This window comes from Buteo buteo, chromosome 8 (assembly GCF_964188355.1).
Source record: "Buteo buteo chromosome 8, bButBut1.hap1.1, whole genome shotgun sequence".
Classification (NCBI taxonomy): Eukaryota; Metazoa; Chordata; class Aves; order Accipitriformes; family Accipitridae; genus Buteo; species Buteo buteo.
Window position 1 is genome coordinate 12,325,896 of NC_134178.1, and position 7,557 is coordinate 12,333,452.

Consider the following 7,557-nt stretch of genomic DNA (forward strand, 5'->3'; position numbering starts at 1 on the left):
CCCTCATTATAACCAGACTTGGGGACACATTGCTCAGACTAATGGCTGGAAATCACAGCTAAGAGCAGCTGAATTTTAGGCATCATGTCTTCCTAGACTGCACCTTCCCAGACTGTAGCTTCAGGGTCTGGGCACAAGGGAGCAAGTGGTAGCACTCGTGCAGTGATAACCAAGGGGAAAAACTTAAGCGACCCTGTCATGAGCAGATTAGCTGAAGAAAATATTCTCACAGTCTGATGAAAAGACTGCAGTCTCAGTTCATAAGGCAGCTTGAAAATTAGACATGGCACCAATCTTCTGAAATTCTTTGCCAGATTAGGCTCCCTGTACAGTGCCAAGGAAGAGAGTCAAGCACCTGGGTAAAGGATACACAGACATCAGCAAGAAAAGTTAGGCAGAAGGAAATGCCAAAGAAAGACGCATGCCTGGAGGACTTGGACTTAGTCCCTGAAAGCTGTTTCCAAAGGGGATTCTCAGTCATGACAACTCACGTTTTTCTCACAGAAAGCTGCAAACAGCACCTATCCTGTTACACCCAATAGCCCTGCCACTGAGCACTCATCCTGGTGCTGAAAAGTAAATTTCAAATTCAGTCTCTGCTCAGTTTCAGGAAAGGTTTTGCACATGCCTGTTGGGACAGGACAAGGTCTGAGTCACCAAAATTAAATATTCTATGGGGGAAAGCATTGGGTGTCTCTTCCCTCACAGTCGTTCTGCTTTGAAAATGCAACTAAACACCAACTGGGGAAGGGATGTGAATGCCACTCTCCTCTTTGTTTCTGTGTGAAGTGGAACAACTTCAGGAAGTCCGGAGTTTCACCCCAGGATACACAGCTCTTCTACAAAGGACAGGAGACTCCGAATAAAACCCCCTGCTCCAGGTTAGGCAGAGCAGTTGCTATGCCTGCCAGAAAAGCACTCTTAACCATCCACATTCAGAAGGAAGAACAGTCCTTTTCCCAACCCTGTCTGCCTCAGGTGGTTTTGTACATGACTGGCAGCAGAAGCGCAGATGATTTGGGATTTGAGAGTCTTTCTGAGAGATGTGAGACTCAGCAGAGAAACCCCGATTATTCTGCACGGCCATGCTTTCTGGCACATCTCAAAGATCATTTTATAAGTGACATGAACCTCCCTTGGTGCTCTCTGCAGTTGTATACATTTATTTCCTGCAGCACTGAAATCCCTGGGAGATAATGACTATGATTCCCAGGCAACAAAACTAGTCTTTTGGAGTGTCAGTCTCATAGAGAAGTTGCATGTTCTGCTTTAGCTCAAGGGAAGAAAGCTACAAAACCCCTCAGAACTCTATAGTTACCAACAAGGCATTGGAAAAGTTGTCCCCCTCACTCCTTCCAGTAGCCCACATGAGAGTGATGGAAGAGCAAAGCACCAACACACTTGTATCAGCCAACTTCCAGGACTATGTGCAGAAAGGAGCGTAGCAGGAGCTGGTAAGCTTAGTACATGCTTGTTTGCTTGTTACATGTACTTGGTAATACTTTTGTCCAAAATTACATCTAGAAACAAGAAATGAGCGTGATGCACTCTGAAAAAGGTGCCTGGTCACCAGGAAGCCTCCCAAGGAAGCAAAGCTGTCATTACCCATGAGGGAGCCAAACTGCAGGCCCTGAACTACACTCAAATTTGTCATGGTTATCAGAGTGACAGTCTGTCAATTTGGAGATATGAGCTCCTTGGAGTCCCTGGCACAGCTAATAGAGGCTTCAGAGTGGTGCACTTGGAACCCTGCAAATAATTTGGCACTGTCACAGATCTCACAGCCATAGCATTCAGTAGTGCGCAACTTCCTTGGTCAGGCCACAGGCCTGACGTGAAAGCCTTTCACGATGAGCCTTTCCTAATTCATACATATTTGACCACTGATAGGCTGATACATGTCAGACTAAGAAGCCATATCTGCTAGTCTGGTCACTTGTATGTCACTGGTCCTTCAGTCATGCTCAGTTACCCTGTATGGAAGTCAGTAATGTTCAGCTCGCTTCTGGACAGGTATTTTGGCTGTATTTGAAGGTACCAAATCAAAGGTACCTTTCAAGGTCACCTTTGATAGTTTAGTTCACCAGCTTGTCATTTTCTGTAAAATAATTTGTAGAGTATTTACGTGTCTACTCCAGTTTTCAACTATTTACATGTATAATTAACCAGGTTAAAAAGCCCTTTACAGTTTGGTACTTTCCCCGCCCCCCATCCCAAGCAGGTAGATAGTTAGACATAATAATCAAATTGTATCCAGTCTTCTTTTTGAGAAGCTAAACACACTGAACCCTTTAGGACTCTCTATAAGGCAGTTCCTCCTGCCATCTAGTCATTTGTGGCTCTTTATACCTTTTTAGCATCTCTTTAGAGCAGTTGATGCCAAAACTTGATGTAGCATTCCAGCGTTGATCCCACTAATGCCATGTTCAGAGTTAACATTACCTTACTTCTGCCCTGCTTATGCGTTGTTAATCCAAGCATCCCATTAACCTTTTTTGGCCACAGCATAACTGGGGGAGCTCATGCTGATTTACTTATCCTTTGATTGCAAAATCCTTTTCTTAGTCCATTCCTGCTGGGATACAGCATCCTGTTCTGTACGCATGACTTTCATTCCGTATTCCTAAAAGTATATCTGTGCAGTTGACTACTTACATACATTTCACTTCAGTGGGTCAAGCTTATCAAGAAGTCAAGATCATTGCATGCAACAGTTCTAACCTCTTTGTTTACCATTCTGCATAAGTCACACCTTAATCAGCAGAGGAGTTATATTTACTTCCAAATCACTGATGCAAATATTTAATTACTTCATGTCTAACACTATCTCCAGTGCAATCTTAATCAAAACATGCCCATTAGAAGCTTCCCCAGTGATAACTACTGGGTATGTTAGTTTACCAGTTGCTAAATTATTTATCTTATTCTATGGTATTGTACAATATTGGACAGATTGTCACAGGATACTAAGTCAAACCTCACAAGAATGTAGCTATATCACATGTGAGCATGCATATATTTTCATAAATCAGGCTCGTACCTGGCTAGGACAGACTCAGAAAAGGACAGTCTTCTCAGCACATGGCATTACACATCTTGTTTGATACTATAGTTCATTATTAAAGCCATTCTGTTGTTTTGCCTTGAGCTGGTGTCACAGACCCCAACCTAATCCAGCCATTGCTCTGGACTTTTCTGAATTCTAGTGCAACATTTTTAGGAGTAATGACATTTCCTCAGGACTCCAACTTTTATTCAATGTGATCAAAGTTCTCTGTAGAGATATTTTTAGCAATCATGACTGTAAACTATCCAGGCCAATAATTTACAAGTTTAGTACCAGCAAGTGCTATGTAGCATCATCTTCCATCCTGAGGGCCTGAGAAATACTTCGTCTTCATTGATTTACTCATGCCATGCAGCTCCTTTCCAAATTTTATTAAATTACTCTGCTATTTTCTGCAGTGCTGTGAGTCATGTTAGGCTCATAGTGGATCTGTCCTATACACAGAACACTACTGGGACTGTCATCTTATTGCCTTGCTTGTAAACAGGCAGACTGGTATCAATGGTCCCTCAGCAACCACTGGCTTCCAGTCCAGTGAGACAGAAAGTACCTAGCTATTCTGTGTTGGGCACAATGCTTTTATATGTTACCAAATCAGTACTTTTAAAAATTAGAGCATTGGTTCACTACTGGCAGCTGCAGAATCTCCCATGTTAAAATCTTTCTACTTTTATTTCCACCAGGGTGCACTCTGTGTGGTGCATGACAGTAAGCATCCCTCTGTTTTCTTTTCCTATTTTGAACCATTCAGATCTACTTCCCACATCATCTGGGCATGCATTGTGGACATCTGGAGTTTCCAGATGTAGAGCACCCTTGGTCAGAAGCTCCTTGCAACCATGCATGCATATGCCCATGGTATAATGTATGCTCAGTGGTAGTAGGCTGTATCGTTGAAGGCAAGACCACACACCTGGGCATCCTGAACTAACATAGCAATTCCTCAAACTCGGCTCAGATAACTTTTCTGAGTAGAAGAGGACAGGCCTGATGGCCATGACAATGTAATGCCGCAGGGGATGGAAATGTCATAGCGTCATTTTATTCAAGATATACTTCCAGTTTTGTAGTAGCCTACTAGCTTTTTGTTTGGAAAGGAGGGTGAAGAGGAGAAGAGGGTTAGGGAAAGAAAGAGCCTTTAGGCAAGTCGTTATGGATGGAAGTTTTCACTGCCCAACTCCCCGCCAGCCTAGCTGGTGTGGTGGATTGAAGGCCAGAGTCTGAGCAAGCTGACAGGAAAACAAGCAGGATCCTGCAGAGCCATTTGACTTTGGCATTTTTCCAGTGTAATGCTTTTGGTCTGAAAAAATGACAACTAGTTGTGTACTCTGAGTCTGTGTCAGAGGTAATTCCAAAACTGAATAGCCATTTCACTCTCTTTCAAGCCCCTCAACACTCCCAGCTCTTTTAAGAGCTGAGTAGTCAACTAAAAAATAAATAAATCACTAAATGTGGTGCTTGTAACCTTAACGAAAGAAAGACTAATTAAAGTCATCATGAAATAATTACAAACTGCATTGTACAATGTAGAGAATGAAAAGGGAGACTGTTCCCAGCTACCCATGGAGAGATCATTTAATAAAAGAGAATGAGACAGAGGCAATTGCAATACAAGCTATAGGACGAAGCAAGAAACTCCATTTCCTCTTATTTAAGATATCAGTCACTTCTGACATTGCACAAGCAGAATAAAAACAGATTACCCTTTACAGTGACCTAAAAGCTTCCTTTGCTAGGTTTTTGGGGGCAGTGATAGCCTAGACCATATTTTCCTGGAAGTGAACTGTAAATACACTTTGCACACATTTGCACCATGGTGTTGCAAAAGGCATTAAGGACAACCCAGCAAATCCAGAGTTGTTATAGTGAAGCAGGAACTAGTTACTAGCAAGAGACTGAACAACTCAATGATAAGGGAGTTTTGAAGCATGGCATAAACTGCAAATTTACTCTCTTCTAAGTTTTTCAGCACTTTTTGCTAGAATTGGGGAATTTTTCACAGAGCAGTGTGACCACACTCATTACTAATAACAGGCCAACCACAAGGCTTTGTGGCCCTACAAAATATGAAAGGTGGAAGGGTTTATCTGGTTTCCATTACGCTATCATCAGATGAGACATCCGCGGCTAGCAGCCTGCTTGTCTGAGGCAGGCAGGTTGCTAGCAGTGAGAATCAGAACAGACATCTTCTGTCAGGCTTGCACAATAATAACACGTCCCTGCTTCCTCGCTGCTCTGAGGGCCCCATGCAGTAAGCACAGTGAATTTGCAAGTCTGGGCAGTGATCTGTCATGAAGGAGTGAAGCAGTCACAACTCTCCTTAACTAGTTTCCTTAGCTCTACCAGTATGCACTGACAAGTTAGCATTGAAGGAATTTTCAGCTTGTCCTTGCTTTAGTCCTTTTTTTCTGTCTTCCTCCTACATAATCTGCACACACCCATACCTTTGTTACATCGTGGGTTGTCCAGTCTTTGCTGGTACACGTGATTTGGCTGCAGCTCTACATGCAGGCTGCATAGGATGGGAGGCAGCGGCACTGTGATGGAGGCAAGGGCACGTGCAATAGTGCGCTGGTGCCACTGCACATCTTCTCTAACGTGTGCATGCTGGGGTCAAGATGCATTCTGACAGGCATGGTGAGAGGGATATGGGATGGAAACACACAAGTGATGTGTGTCCTAACCCACATGTCTTCCTCCAAAGCCAAAGTCCTGTTAGTGAGACCTCCATTCTGGTTATAGTTGAAGTGACAAAGGGAGGAAAGGCACCAGTCATGAAAGGCTCTGTGGTAAGTAGACCCTATGGGCCATTACTGGCAAAATCCTGGAAAAGAGAAAAAAATTCTTGTGCCAGCTGTATGCCTGCAGAGCCACAGGCTCCCAGTTAGGTGCTGCTGCTGCTGAACTCCTCATGTTTGGAAAAACTGCTGCTCTTTCTCCATGACCCAATAAAATGCCTTGCCCAGGTCTATAACACCACAGATCTGCTGACCCACCTCACCAGGTGTTGGGATGATGGACGAAGCTGGTACCTTCTTCCAAGGCATGAAAGTTGAGGAGGGTTTTTTTTTCTGAGCACCTATAGCTGTCTTATAATGTAGGTGTCTGTGAGTTAGTGTTGCTTTCAGTTCCCTTCAGAGTCAGTGGAGAGAAACAGACATTTCTGGGTGATTTCATCTCATCTGAAGTAGACACCTAAAACAGGGCAGATGAATCATGTCCTGAAGGTGCTCATTTTTCTCTGTTGACAACAGAGGCCAGCCCGAGGCAAGACAAATGGCCTCATCCCTGTCACAGCATTACGCAGCAAATACAGCTGCGTCTCTGGGAAGGGACAAAGCCATGGTCCCTGCAGGGAGGGCTCCCTCCTCCCAGACAGCCCTGCTAGGTGGCAGCCCCCCATCCCCACCCCTGGCCAAGGGTGAGCTGCTCTTCCCGAGTCCACTTCTTCTGGAAAGACAGAAAGGAGAGCTGAGAGATTATACAGCCCATCCCTTTGGCCCCACAGGGCTGTTCACTAGCGCATGGCTATAGGGTTATAGCATATTACTTGCCCTATAGGCTGAGTGACACAGCAGTGACAAACCTGAGGCAAGCAGATAGCCTCCTGTTGCCCTATATTACCAGTCATGCATTCTTATTTCCTTGCTCCAGGGGTGACTTCAGTGAGTACCACTCATGGATTTAGGCACCATTCAGCAGAAGTGAAGGAAAAGGATCTCTTCCTTAAACACTGATTAGGATTTAAAAACTAATGGTGCAATATTCAGGCTCTTGTATGTGATACTCAAGAGCAAGCAAGCTCACTGATAGCTGGCACTCTGCAGCTATCCATTTCCTTAGACAAGAGGAATGATTAGACATATGAAATGACCTTACTGATAGTTAAGGAAAATGACAGTTGGAATATCACATTTTTTAATTAGCTGAGAGCCTATATTTAATTACATTTTTGATTCATAGAGTGTTTTTTACACAGATAATTTGGCCATGCTTCTAAAATTATATATTTTTAATATTATTTTACTTAAGTTGCTGATTCGATGAATCCAGTGTAAAAATCTCCACGAGGAACAGCTGAAAAAAATGAAGAGTCCATACACTGCATAAGCCTTCTGAATATGAGAAGTCAAATTAAGGTTTTGAATGTGCTTCATGTACAATTAACCTTTTAATCGGAAGAACAGGATGCTTATTGTTGCAATGAGATGAATAAAAGTTTAGGAGCTGCTATCAATACCAGACCACAGTGACAAATTAGTGATTTGCATTGCCACGACAGCAGTGGCAAAGCCCAACAAACACATCAGTCCCTTGCCTCAGGCTGCAAGTGACTGCTCCTTGCTCCCTGACTGCTGCCCTGCCTTCATGGGTTGCCGACATGCTGCCCTCCGTTCTCACTTCACCTTGCACCAACCCAGAAGATACAAAAGCAAGCAGAAGAGGAGTGCGTGGCGGAAACAGATCAAAACCTTTTTCTTGGAGTGTTT